This window comes from Austrofundulus limnaeus, unplaced genomic scaffold (assembly GCF_001266775.1).
Source record: "Austrofundulus limnaeus strain Quisiro unplaced genomic scaffold, Austrofundulus_limnaeus-1.0 Scaffold28, whole genome shotgun sequence".
NCBI lineage: Eukaryota > Metazoa > Chordata > Actinopteri > Cyprinodontiformes > Rivulidae > Austrofundulus > Austrofundulus limnaeus.
In genome coordinates, this window is record NW_013952430.1 from 3,174,354 (window position 1) to 3,189,527 (window position 15,174).

A 15,174-nucleotide genomic window follows, 5' to 3' on the forward strand; every position below is an offset into this window, starting at 1 on the left:
TGGATGAGACACGTTGACTCTTTAAAGTTACATGCTGAGTCGAACGTCGTTTCAACTGCAGCTTGTGTTGGCCTGGAACCGTTCCAGGGGAAGAGTTTGTACCGCCTCCTGAGACGTTCAGTGTAAAACACTGGGCAGCAAACTCAGGAGGAAGTTTAATGGGCAATGGCTGACTTCTTTGTGTCCAAAGCTTTAAATTTTTAAGATCTGTTACTGGTTGGAAACGTTCCAGAAGGTCTCGGCCTATTAAGAACGGTTCATTTCCTGTTTCTGACACATAAACTGGGTGATTAAATGTCATGTCCCCTATCTTTAGATGTAACAAAGTTACATAAGGAAGTGGAGATCTTTATAATAATAATATCTTAATAATGATATTAATAACTATTATAATAAAAATAAAATATTCTATAATGTAAACTAGTGATTCTGATTGTATTCAGTAGGTCAGCAGAGAAGGCTTTGCTGGACCTGATGGCACACCATTGGTAGGAACCAAATTCAAAGTGTGAATGCTTCATAGCATTCACACTACTGAGATCATTTTCCTTCCGTACGTTTTTCGGCATCTAACTTGTTCCCAATTTCATTGTGCTATTTCAACAATTCATTTATCAAAACGTTCATCTCATTCATGTGAGGGGTGCTATGACTTTCAGTTTTTCAGCTATTTATACTTTTTCAACTATTTCACTTTTTTTAGCCACTTTTTGCCATTGAAAATGAATGGAGCTATTTTCAACATCCTTAAACTTCTTTTAAAATGTTTCCAAATCTTTACAGCACCTTACACATTTTGTTCTGGTTATGCTTATCTTCACGTTCCTGTGCTAATTTCAGCTACTTTTTCTACTAGTTTTAGCTGTTTTCTGCTATTTCAGCAAAAATTCTGCTTTTTTGGCTATTCTTTTGCTTTTATCTACTTTTTTGTGCTTTTTTCTGCACCTTGTGCTGTTTAGAATTCTTACAGATGCTTTACGCTATATTCAGCCATTTGCCAAAATTGTAGCTAATGTTTAGGTGCTATTAGCTAAAGTTAGCTTTTCTAAGCTAAATACCCATTATTTTTAGCTATTACAATTTTTTTCAACTGAGTTCAGCAAAGTTGTGCTCCTTCTGCTTCCTTATGCTACAACCCCTGGCAAAAAGTATGGAATCACTAGTCTTGGATGAGCACTCATTCAGACATTTTATTCTGTAAAACAAACTCAGGTCAAAAACATGATATAATAAAAAGTCATTCCAAAGTGCAACTTGTTGGCTTTCAGGAACACTCAAAGAAATGAAGAGAAAACATTGTGGATGTCAGTGAATGTTACTTTTATTGACCAAGCACAGGGAAAAAATATGGAATCATCAATTCTGAAGAAAAAAGTATGGAATCATGAAAAAAAAACAGGTAAACAAAAGACAATTCAAAACACATCACTAGTATTCAGTTGCACCACCTTTGGCTTTTATAACGGCTTGCAGTCTCTGAGGCATGGACTTGATGAGTGATGAACAGTTCTCTTCATCAATTTGGTGCCAACTCTCTTTGATAGCAGTTATCAGATCAGCTTTGCAGGTTGGACCCTTCTTGTGGACCATTTTTTTTCAATTTCCACCACAGGTTTTCAATTGGGTTGAGATCTGGACTATTTGCAGGCCATGACATCAAATGAATGTATCTTTCTCCAAGGAATGCCTTCACTGTTATTGCCCTATGGCACGATGCATTGTAATCTTTGAAAATTATTTCATCACCTCCAAACATCTGTTCAATTGAAGGGATGAGAAAACTGTCCAAAATGTCAATGTAAACTTGTGCATTGATAGAAGAATGAACCACAGTCATCTCCCCAGTGCCTTTGCCTGACATGCAGCCCCATAACATCAAGGACTGTGGAAATTTGTTTGTTTTCTTCAGGCAGTCCTCTTCATAAATCTCACTGAACGGCACCAAACAAAAGTTCCAGCATCATCACCTTGTCCAATGCAGATTCTTGACTCATCACTGAAGATAACTTTCATCCAGTCATCCACAGTCCATGATTGCCTCTCCTTAGCCCATTGCAGTCTCGTTCTTTTTTGTTCAGGTGTCAATGATGGTTTTATTTTGGCTTTCTTGTATTGAAATCCCATTTCCTTTAGGCGATTTCTTACCCCCAATTTACACTACTTGCGTTCCATCGCCGCTCCGCTCCGGTCCGACCTCCACAGCAAATACACATCCATTATAATCAATGAGAGTGTTTACACTGGCTGCACAGGACGGCGATCCGTCAAAATTAAAACAGATCCATTTTTTGACGGATGCCGGAGCTGAGCTGGAGTCAATTTTTAAAGATTACGTTGCACCAACAGGAAAAGAAACTAGCACAACATCCATATTTTCAAAATAAGACACATTTATATTTTGTCGGAATAATGTCTAAATTGCATCTATATCAATAAATATTAGGATATATTTCTACACAAATGCTGTCAGAATGTATCGTTCTGTTTGGGAAGCAGATGGAAACATGTAGAAGCTACGTGTACCCACACGATTCACATGGATTTTATTTTGAAATCAGAAGTTTCAGAAAGCCGACAGCGAGACAGTTTCAACATAGATACCAAAAGCTTTTATATCGTTGTTTTCAGCTGTGTTTGGAGTTCGTCTTTCACAGAATTAATTATTTTTTGCTGTGCCTTCCACACTTATCTTTGAGTTTATTGCGCAATCTCCTTCCTGCACATCTGTCGGACCGGAGCGGAGTGGACGTAGTGTAAATTGCACTTGAAACGCACAGCTGCGACCTGCGCAGCAGAGACGGAATGCAAGTAGTGTAAATTGGGGTTACGGATCGGTCACATACATTGGCTCCAGCTTCCTCCCATTTATGCTTCATCTGTTTAGTTTTACCTTTTCGGTTTTCAAGACAAATGGCCTTAAGTTGTTTGTCTTGAGGCTTTGATGTCTTTCTTGGTCTACCAGAATGCTTGGCTTTAACAACCATTCCATGCTGTTTGTATTTGGTCCATATCTTSGAYACAGCTGACTGTGAACAGCCCACATCTTTAGCAACCATGAGTGAAGAGTTACTTTCGTCAAGAAGTTTCACAATCCTCTCTTTTGTTTCAAGAGACATTTCTCTTGTTGGAGCCATGGTTCTTGTCACTCCACTTTGTCCAGCAGTCCTCCAAGGTGTCATGACTGCAAATGTCTTTAACTGCAGACTAACGAGCAGATCTAATCTGAGGCAGGTGTCCATTTAGGGAAAAGAAATTGACTGGGTGTGTCCTTATTTTCTACCTCCAGTTTGAGTGATTCCATACTTTTTTCCTCAGAACTGAGTGATTCCATATTTTTTCCCTGTGCTTGGTCAATAAAAGTAACATTCACTGACTTCCACGTTTTCTCTTCATTTCTTTGAGTGTTCCTGAAAGCCAACAAGGTGCACTTTGGAATGACTTTATTATTGTATCATGTTTTTGATCTGAGTTTGTTTTACAGAATGAAATGTCTGAATGAATGCTCATCCAAGACCAGCGATTCCATACATTTTGCCAGGGGTTGTAATTAAAACATTTCCAGCTACATTTTAGCTGTTTAACTGAAAATCTCAGCTGTTTTAGCTATTTTACTACAAATTATCACTTTTATGTCATCTGATGGGGGGTGGGTGCTCTGATTTTTCTGTTTTAGCTATTTTTCAACTATAGCTATTTCAACTGGGTGCTAATTTCAAATTGTTGCTGCTACCTTTAGCTTAATTAATGCTAAGTTTAGCTGTTTTATGCTACTTTAGTTATAGACCTGCTTCTTACTGTTGCTTTTTTATTTTTTGTTTCGTTCAGCTTTTCAAATTTTACTTACAATCATACTTTTACTATTAAACATTCTCATCTCAATTTCAGCTTCTTCAGCAGCTTTCAGCTTAAGTTTTCAGCAACAGGCATACTAGCATTTTCGCAGGAAATGCAATTTCTCTAGTCACAATTGGTTTTTAGAACCTGCTGACTGTAGAGTTTCCATCATCTTTGTGCCTATGCATGAGTGTGTTTGTCCATATACTTTAGCTAAGATTCCTGTGAAGTGAATTTTATTGCAACTTCATGAAAGATATCACTGAATAAACATCTGAAATTGATTCACTTTTGGCGCTAACCCCAGCCACAGCTAGACAGCTTTGAAAAACACAAAAATGTTTTCCATTTGGCCAGCTAAGATTTTGTGTTTAGATAAGACTGTTCCCCAACACATGATCTAAGCACCTGAACACACAAGAATTTCTCAGAAAACTTTTCCATTATCTATTGCAGAGTTTAACAACCCTTTTGAGACCGGGAGATACTTCATGGGTACAGAGTAACACAAAGGGCTGCTTGTTTGATACAAGCATAAACGTGCACGGCTCAACTTTTACATTTATATAATGCCTGATCACATCTTAATGTTAAGGACTCCTCACAATAATTATGAATAATGATTTACCATGGCAGATATGGTCAAATCATTACTGATAATAAGTGATCAGAGGTTCTTAGTTCATAGAGTTTGAAGTTTGATTCCAGTTTGGAGCTTTTCTGTAATTCTAAATTGCCTACAAATGTGACTGAGAGTTTAGATTGTTTTTTGTCTCTTTGTGTCCCTGTGATGGATTTGAGACCTGTCCAGGGTGCCCCCTGACTTCATCCAAAGGCAGCTGAGATAGATGCTGCCACACTCTGGGGAACCTGATGCATGATTTATTATAGCAGGAAACAGATATATAAGCATAAAACATTAGTTTTTATCTTAATCTCGATTAGTAACATTTGAAACTTGGTGTACTTTGTAAAAATATTTATTGACAGCTTTATAGGAATTAACAGATCTGTGGCATTGTATTCAAAATACACCTTTTTATTAACAACTTCTGCAACATTTTTATAGATAATAAAACCTTCAACTTATGCCCTGTTTTCAGTAACCTTTGTCTTTGTAACACTTCAGACAGAAGAATCATACCTTGTGTAAATTCACAAAAACCTTTATGTAATATACAAAAAAACCTGACATTTTTAAATGAATCACAGTCACATTAGTACTGATTCTCAACTCTGCAACATTTGTAACTAAACATCATACTCCTTTTGAAGAAATTACTGTGGACATTTTTGTTCAATATTTAAGTTTAAAGGGCAGCTGTGGTGGAGTGGTTAGGGGAGTCATCCTGGAACCAGAAGGTCGCCAGTTTGATCCCCCGTCCAGCTGTTTCAGTTGTTGTGTCCTTGGCAAGACACTTCACCTGCTTTTCCTACTGATGGTGGTCTGAGGGTCCGGTGGCGCTGGTGCATAGCAGCCTCACTTCTGTCAGTAAAGGTAAAGGCACTTTATTGGTCATCAATGTATGTTCCCATACAATGATGAAATTTGTGCTCTGCATTTGACCCATCACATGTGAGAAACACCCAAGTGGAGCAACGGGCAGCTAAAAGGAATCAAACCTGTGACTTTTGGGTCCCAAGCTGTCTGCTCTACCACTACACCACAGTGTGTCCCAAGGCAGCTGTGGCTATAACGTAGCTTACCATCATCAGTGTGTGAATGTGTGTGCGCATAGGTGAATGTCTGTAAGTGTAAAGCGCCTTGGGGTCCAAGTGGACATAAGGTGCTACATGAGTTCAAGCCATTTACCGTTTATCATTTAACATTACCATACATGTAGGGATGGGTACCAAGTTCTGTCAGTACTACTGAGTATCTATTCATGTACCATCAAACGGTACCATGTTTCAGTACCTAAACACATCATTGCGACCATATTGGCGTAAGAGTGGTGGGTTTTCCACGCTTGTCCTGAACGCAGCATCGCGCAAGAGCATCAGCAGCCGCTGGTTCAGTAATCAGAGTTTAGTCTGAACGTAGCTTGAAAGTGAGCCTCACAGCTCCTGGAATAAAACTCATCGAACAGACCGCCTCTGAATTATCTGATGGATCAATTAGCTTGTGAGCATGACATTCGCTTGCTCAAAGTTAATAAAGTACCGCCACTTTCTTTATTTCATCCGCCATTAAACAGAGACCAGCAGAGGAAAACAACAGAGGCACTTCCTCACAGTCGAACCATGAGATTAATACCAGCTTAATCTCATGAAAGTCATGTTCCACAAGACCTTGCAAGAAATTTAATCAGATATAATGAAACACCCCTCTGGTCATGAATGTGAAAAGAACTTGTGACCTGAACAGATTTCTCAAAAATAAAGTAATTTATTTTAGATNATAAATTACTTTATTTTTGAGAAATCTGTTCAGGTCACAAGTTCTTTTCACATTCATGACCAGAGGGGTGTTTCATTGTTCTGATTTCATTTCTTGCAAGATCCTGGGTTACATTTATGAAAATTAGGCTGGCCCTGATTTCATTAATCTAATCCCTACACATCTGACCTGAAAGAGCACAAGCAGCCAACTTGAAGCGTTGGGTGCTTTTTGGATGTTCAAAACGTAGCTTGAATACCTTTTATTTATTTAACTCCACCCTCTTTTGTTGATTTGATTTAAACTTATTTGCCTTTCATGGACCTCCATCAATTTTTCTAGTGGGGAAATGACATCAATAGAAACACGTGGAGCTGGATTTTAATTTGTGTAATAAGACAAAACAGTCTTGTTGTTTTCAAGTGTTTTCACCTTAAAGAAATTAGTTACACAACTGATGTTACAATACAAAGAGCTGGATGTTGTCTTGATATTTGTTAAAATTTGTATATTGAGAAATATATATGCTATGTTAAATTTAAAAAAAAAATTAAAATAACAACACACACAAAGTACCAAAAATTGGTACCGTTAAGTACCGATACCGATTCCCAGGTACCGGATATTGGTACCAAATTGATTCAAATGTCAAAGGTGCCCATCCCTACATACTGTACATGGCATTCCATTGAAATATCTGTTATGTCTGTTTTTTGTAAATGTTTATCAGTGGGAAGCTTGGCATTGCATGCTGTTTGGTTCACTGTATTCTGGGGTGTAACTTGACATTGCAACTCTGAGCGAGTCCTGAAGATGGGAATCAGTAAGGTGTGTTCTGTGTTTGTTCTTAATAAACTTCATATCAGAAAAGGCAGATTCACAGAGATAAGTTGAACCAAAAAGGCAGGCAACTTTCATAAGTGCAGTGCACACTTTTGTACTTTTTGCTGTCCACACAGCAGGGGAGTAATTTTGTACTGAAAGTTGGTGGGGACTCACCGTAGGGGACGTGGTCTGACACACCTACAGTTGAGTGACCAGGTTTTTCTGTTGTTGCAAAGAATAAGGCCAAAACATAACTATGAATGCCATACGCTGTCTACAGTTGAAAATACAATAGTTACAAATAGGGTCGGACTGGTACAATAATCCAGAATTTGATACCATCTGAGGCCACCACCACCTGATTAACACAAACCACCAAGACTAAGCATGTGCTCAATTTAAGCACTAGTCAACAACTGAACACCAAATGTTTCTGTTGTAATGCAGTAATTCTCAAATCATAACTGAGATTATGTTCACCTTCATTCATCCATGTACTTTTATCAGCCCTTTAAACTCACTAAGAATACAGCTTGACAATCAGCCATAGTTACTACAGAGACACACAGGCAGAGCTCTACAGGTGTGTTGGTTTATCCTCTAACATAAGAAGTCTTATAATGTGTGTAAGGAGCACGCTGGAGGGGGGTCTGTGGGTCCTCCCCCAGAAAATCTTTAATAAAGTAGAGGCTATTTCTTGATTTCTATTGTACTTTAACATGCTGTTAAACATACTTTTACTTACATAAATAAACACCTGATTTAATAGACATATTCTTCTTTAACTACAGTAGTTGCATTGTCCTGTTTTTAAACTCACTTACAGTATAGCTCATAATTAAATCAATGTGAAAGCTATCTCAAACAAGTTTAGAGGAGGTTTTTACATTTATTTATAAGATTGATATGTGGAAGTTTGGAACTGATTAGAAAGTTAATGAGGGATGGATTGACAGATTTATTTACTGACCTTTATTTAACCAAGAAAATCCCAATTATGAAAACTAATTTCTACCACTTCCTAAATTAGCTTATCACTTTTATACTGGTCAAAATAAAATGAAACTGTTGAGCATGATGTAGAATATGTCCTAGAGACCTGCCATCTTCAGAAGTTTTCTGATGACTCAGCAGTAGTTGGACATCAGCGGCAGTGATGAGGACGAGTACAGAGCGACGGTGAAGGACTTTGTCTCCTGGTGCAAGCTGAACCACCTACAGCTCAATGTGACTAAGACTAAGGAGCTGGTGGTGGACCTGAGGCGGATCAAGGCACCAGTGACCCCTGTGTCCATCGGAGGGGTCAGTGTGGATATAGAGCAAGACTATAAATATCTGGGGGTGCATATTGACAACAAACTGGGCTGGGTCAAAAACACAGACGCCGTCTAGGAGAGGCCAAAGTCGTCTCTACTTTCTGAGATGTCTGAGGTCCTTCAACATCTCCCGGATGATGTTCAGGATCTTCTATGAGTCTGTGGTGGTGAGTGCCATCCTCTATGCTGTGGCATGCTGGGCCAGCAGACTGAGGGGGGCTGACACCAACAGACTCAACAAGCTGATCCGAATAGCAGGAGATGTTGTGGGAGTATATCTGGACTCTCTGACTGCAGTGTCTGAGAGGAGGATGCTGGCAAAGCTGCAGAGAATCATGGACAACAGTTATCATCCTCTCAATGACAGTCAGGAGTCACAGAAGCACATTCAGTGCCAGACTCATTGCACATAAATGCACCACCGAGTGCCACAGCAGGTCGTTCTGAAGTGAATACTGTAATGACAGAATGTGTGTATCTTCTTCTTTACATTCATTAGTCAATAGAATTGTGTATTAGTGGACTGCAGATGAGTGTTTATTATAAAACATTATTGTGGGATGAATACAGAAGCTTGCAGAGGTCTCTGGCTCGAGATCTCTGAGTGGAAAACGCATACAGAGGTCCCTGGTGAGTGCATGAGTGCAGCACAGAGAGTCTCTAGTGAGTGTGAATCTGCAGGCGGACACCTGCAGGGGCCTCTGGAGAAGGTTGCTCAGATGTCTTTGTGAGTGTGGCCGGCTCACTGCTGTCAGAATGTTCTAATTTATGGGCAAAGAAAAATCCCCAACCAAGGCAGATGTAGAGAAAATATACTTGGAGTTTTCTTTTTTGAGAATCATTTTGCTGAATAAGACAAGGCTCACTGTAACAAAACAAATGAGGCCATTAGTTTTGTGAAAAGATTCATGCTTCAACTAACTTGTTAAGAATCAAAGAATGAAGACCAAAAGAAATGCTAAGCTAGGAAGCAGCGTATTTACGAGTGGACACTTCAAAAAAGGCTGTGTGCTCATATATCTATAAATGAAATATATTATGTTTTAGACTGAAGCTGTTTAAGTAAAATGGATCTTTTGATGTGTTGGATTATGCATTAACGTAAATGAAATACTGTCTACGGCTAACACGGATGTGAAAACATTGTATGAGGTTTTTAAAAAAACTATAATTTAGAGTTTAGTTTTAAGTGTGTAAAAACCCTTAAAAAGACACTCTTCTAACTACTTGACCCTAGTTGCACATCGAAGAGAGTAGAGATGACATCTGGACCATTCCTTTTGTCTCTGAACATAGTGTTACCAATTATCATCCCAAATGAAGTCATCAGACTGACCAAAAAGAAAAAAATAAAATAAAATGGGACAATCAAATTCTTTTTTTTAACTAAAATGAAGAAAATCAATACAAATAAATAATATAATTACAAAATCTTCCTATGGTGGATAAAGTATTCAGAAATTTCATTCAAGTAAAAGTATTGATACTTTATAATAATACTAGTAAAGTAAAAAATATGGTGCACCGAAACTACTCCTAAAGATTTTCCCCCAAAAAAGTTACTCAAGTAAATGTAACTAGTTTCTGCCCACATCTGCTAGCATGAAAGGTGACCTCTAAATTCCGAAATGCATCTGACTTAGCAAACAATAACTTTTATTTTAATATTATTCATAAAAAAGATCTATGACAATGTATATTACTTTTAAATACAAATAAAAGTACTTACTCATTTAAAATTTGCGTTTGCGTTTATATTTGCTAAATGATGAAATTTAACTGAGCTCCTGACATAAATAAGCTCCTGTCACTGTCAGGCATTTAAATATAATCAGTCACAAGCTTTTAAGACATCTTGCTGCTGCACAGTGTTTAAAGAAATTCGGAGTGGGCTAAAAGCAGAACCACTTCATCAAACCCAGAAGACAAAGCACCGTGGAATCCATCAGACGGTTCATCTGGTGCTTTCAGTGACTTAATCATAGTTTCAAGTCTTTGTCCTGAAAGAAAAAGGTCACTGGAGTGAATTGGTTTCCCTGTTTGATTCTTCTTTTTTTTTCATAGAATTGTTTACTTTAGAGGAGAAGCCGTTTGTGGTTTTGTTGCTGTGAGCCTGAGCAGTTTGAGCTTTGGGGCTTTTGCAGAAATGGATGATGCACTTTTAGAAAATCTGCACACTTTCATATACACTGCATATGATTGTAATAATTTTAATTTAAGAAAGAGAAAACAGACAATAATAGAAAAATAATAATAGAATTGAAACAGCCAATATACTGTATGTAAGTGTGAAAAGTGCTACTCCACTTAAAAGGGTAAATGACTAATTTATCTTCTTAACTCTTAACAGGATGATGAATGGCATCAACAAAGCAGACTCACTATTTGGCCTCTTGTCTATATCTTTGACATAAAATATAACTGTGTTGGTAATTGAGGACTGTAATTTATCTTGCTGCACCACATGCGAGGTCTTTAATCAGAAAAATCAATTTGTAGTACTAGAAAGATGCCCAAATATGTTTATTCCCTGTACAAAATTCTATTAATTGAAAAAAAAAAACTAAAGGCATCTAGAATTTTAGAATTTGGCATTTATTGTGATATTATTCATCTCAGATCACTGTGTCTTGAAAAACTGATGCTGCAAACAAACTGCGTACTAATCAGTCACTGGGAACTGCTTTGTGACATGTTTTGTTGAGAATTTGATCACAATAAAAATATTTGTGAAAAAAATCAAAAATGTTCACTCACAGAAAACCACTTGTGTCAGCATCTGAGCTGCTATAGCTGAAGTGTTTGTTTCATTTTGAGCAGGAAAAATAATTAGGCTTTAGATGTTTTTTATTACGACAGACTGTTAGGGCCACACTACAATATTTATTTATTTATTTATTTAAGAGATTTAAGTCACAATACTATGCAAATAAAGTCATACAAGAATAAAGATTCAGAATCAGAAACATTTAATTGTCATTCACACACAACATCAAGATGCAGTGCAGAATGAAATTGCAGTTTAGAACATCCGTCCGAAGAAACACACACACATGACAGACACGGGGGATGGATGTCCATGGCCCTGCGCAACGTAGTGTGCTACCTTGCAGTTTAGAATACACACACATAGGAAAGATGAGTTTAAAAAAGAGCTTTGATCCTGTTTTATACAAAAAAAAAAAAACACACGAGCATGCGCACAAAACAACTACTCTGCAAAAGGAGCAGCTAAGGAGGGGGAGGTAGGTTAAAAGTTATAAAAAGTTAAAAAGTTATAATATTACAATATTAAAGTCATAATATAACGAGAACGAACAAGAACTGACATCAAATAATTTATGTTTAGGTCTTTGCATACATTATTACTTTAATTCAAGTATGACCTGATTTTTGCATGCGTTCATATTTAACCACATTTATTGACTCATTATCACACTTAAAGGATTTTAGTTGATTTTACTGTTTTGTTTGTGCTAAAGAACAAAAATTGAATGTTTTTTGAATGAGAACAAATCACATGTATTTTAAACATATGTCTTACATATGTAACAAAATCAACAAAAATGTCTCCATGCAATTATTATTTTTTGTAACAATCCTCCCCACACATACTATTAACAAGGCATAAATTGTGACTCATTATCTTGTTACGATAAAAATCACCACATTTAGACGGATTTTAAATCTGCTGACTTTGTGTGAAGGAGAATGTGCTCTACTTTTGGGTCATTTCTTTAAAAGAAAAAAAAAAGATCAACACCCAACTGATATTAAGTAAGAAAAAATAGAAGATACACAAAACATTTTGTTTTCTCCACAGTTTTGTGTTGACTTTTCACTACAGTGAGTCTAATATTTCAAAAGTATGTCAAAATATGTGCTAAAGGCTTTAAGTAAGAATGGCCTCAAACCGCTGTTTTATTTTTCCAGCCATTCATAAAGCCTCAGGGAGAAGGTCTATTGTCTGTTGTGTAGCCAAAACTGTAGGGCACTTTTTACAGCATTTGTTTCCCTAGCTGCAAGTCGTTTCCCAGGGAGTAAAATTCTCTTTGATTTGTTTAGTCTGAGCAGATGAAGCCCATTATGACTCAGCAAAACATGGTCAGTTCACAGTGACCTTAATGAAAAGTCCTCAAAGTGAAGTTGTTTTTGTAAATCATGTTTAATTCAGAAATGGTAACTGATTGTGTCCACAGGTTATAAAACTGGATGCAAAAAAACTACATGCTCTGGTTTGTTTGGTAACTTTATGTATTATTTAGTTTTTGAGCTGGGATTAGGTAGTTTGACTGAACTAAAAATATGCAAACATTAAGTTACACTATGTATAAACCTTTGTGGTACCATTTTTTGGACATGCAATTCTATTGCAGTTGAATGAATTTGACATCAAATTGTTTTTTGATTGGCTCTTGCTGACACTTATTAAGGTAAAACCTGTTCAGCTGTGGATTTATGTCGTAAAACATAATTGCTGTAGATGTTGGACATCAGCATCACGATTTGATTTCAACTTGCTGCTCAGTTGAAGCGGCACGCCTGGTTGAACTGGTCAGAGCATCTTGTCTAGTGGCTGTGAAGTGAAGTCAACTCTGTTGGGGAAGCTCAAACCTCCTTGTGCTTATTTTATGGCAGTGTTGTGCCTTCCACTGTGTTTTCATGTGGTGCTCTGTGAAAGTTCTGAGGAGGACTAGAAGTGACGAAAAAAATGTGTCATTAGGGTCAGTTTAGTCCTGAGCTGCTCTCCCAGAAGGAAGTGGGCAAGTTGAGGATGCCAGCGAAGCTATTTTCCATCATGGACATGCCTCTTTTGTTTATTGGATATACATTCTCAAGCTGTCACCTGCCTTTTTACACACATCAATCCTGTTGAACACCAATCTCTCTCTTGCTAATGTCTTACTTTTACTCTTCCTTGTATCGTCTCTTTAAGCTCTATATTCCCCTGAGGGAATAATGAGAAATGTGGAGTACAGAACAGTCATATAATACAATACAATTTGTCTACATTATTGTATTTTAATATATGACTGTTCTGTACTCCACATTTCTGTTTCTCCCACACTACCCTTATCGTTATATGTATCTACAATTTTTTTTAATTTCATTTTACTTTTTTCTATTATACAGTGTCCTTGGGTGTCCTGAAAGGCACTTTATAAAAAAAATGTGTTATTATTATTATTATTATTATTATTATTATTATTATTATTATTATTATTATTATTATTATTATTATCTGTTATCTTATACGCCTTTATTTCATTTTCAAATGTCATGTATAAGTCATATAGGTTTTCTTTTTCGTGTGGATTTCATTTGCTGTATGTTTATAATTTTACTGGATATACATGTAGTAACCTCTTTTTTGTACAATATTCAACACACAATCCCAAAGATAACTTGCTTGATAGATGTCTTTTTTTTTTCTAAATGCATTTAATGTGGTGTCACATTTTGTGTAGGTAATGTACTGGGCCTAGTCTGTTTTTATTTATTTATTTTTTGGTTGGACTGTCTCCCCTCTGCTATAGCAGGTACAGTTTGCTGCGAGATCAGAAGCAGTGCCTGTCTGTGTGGCTGTCTGCCCAGCCTTAATGTAGCATGGCAGAGGTAAATATCAGTTGTTGAAGTGAGTCAGTAATGTGTTGCATTATCAGGAAGGTGCAGATGGATGTTTTGAGTTGTTGGATCAGATGTTTTTGTTGTTCAGTGACAAAGTGAATAAAAACTGTAGATTTTTAAACTTTTATTTTGCGCTCCTTTATGCCTCTGATATTGTGTCTGTTACTTTAACAAGATTGCAAACATATCCATGTCTCTATATTCAGCCCATTTAAAAAAGTCTTTAGTGAACCACCTGATTTCATGTACTTTACTCAGCTCACAGTTGGTTATGTGATGTAGGCCACATTTTTATGTCCATAATAAATATTCAACAGAAATCCAGTCACTATTTGAAAATGAGATGTGACTGCACGTGCTAACAGTGCCACTTAAAGCAATCTGTTTATAATCCAGTTAGCCTATAGTGCAAAGCATTAACAGGGCCATGAGTAATATTATTTCTTCATTGTCTTTGTGTTTTCTAACGTTTACCTTAGTTTAATAGTTCCTTCATGCCTTGTTTTCTCTGGTTCTCTTCCAGCTGCTGAGCCGGTTTGTGTCCACGACAACATCAACATCATGAGATGAGGAGAGTTGCAACCACAGGCAGCGGCGGAGGAGGTGGTGCTGTGTGTCGTGGTTAGCAGCTGCACGGTGCCTGGTAAACTAAACTGTGCTGTGGATGGAAAAGCCTCAGGGGAATAATGAGCTCAAACACCAGGAGGAAGAATAAAGTTAAGAGGTGCAAGGTGGGGGCAAGAGGCAGGATTTTTATCCACGTTACATCAGATGACCATAAAAACACCAGCTGGAGATAAATGTGGTTGTTTATTTTTACAGATGCTGAAGTTTCTGGCTTAATAAACAGGTTCTTAGTCCTTTACATTTTTTGTTTCATTTTGTTTTTCCTGTTCAGAAAAATTATTCATCTCAAATATGCTGATGTTGCTGAAATCCCTTCTGGTTATGAATACAGCAAAACACAAACAGACAATGTAGCTACTGGTTTTAGACACCACAGATAGACAAATATATATGAGTGCAGTACAGTTGTTAAGCAGCATAAAAAACTGTCGCACAAGAATTTATTTTAAGCTTTATATTTGCTTTGTATATATAGTGGGTAAAATAAGTATTGATATACTTATATTTCGTTAGTTTGGAGATGTTTTGAGTTGAAATTAAATTACACTCCAAAATTATGTTGGC

General features: G+C 37.0%; 1 long non-coding RNA gene across 2 annotated transcripts in view; it reads left to right on the forward strand.

Annotated features, from left to right (window-relative positions):
- The window catches only part of LOC106515384 (uncharacterized), a 94,707-nt gene extending 79,859 nt beyond the window's left edge, over positions 1–14,848 (forward strand). For both annotated transcript variants that reach the window (XR_001310000.1, XR_001309999.1), the window contains one exon: positions 14,507–14,848. This is a non-coding gene — a long non-coding RNA (uncharacterized LOC106515384). The remainder of the gene's footprint in view (positions 1–14,506) is intronic.
- Positions 14,849–15,174: the final 326 nt, after the last annotated feature.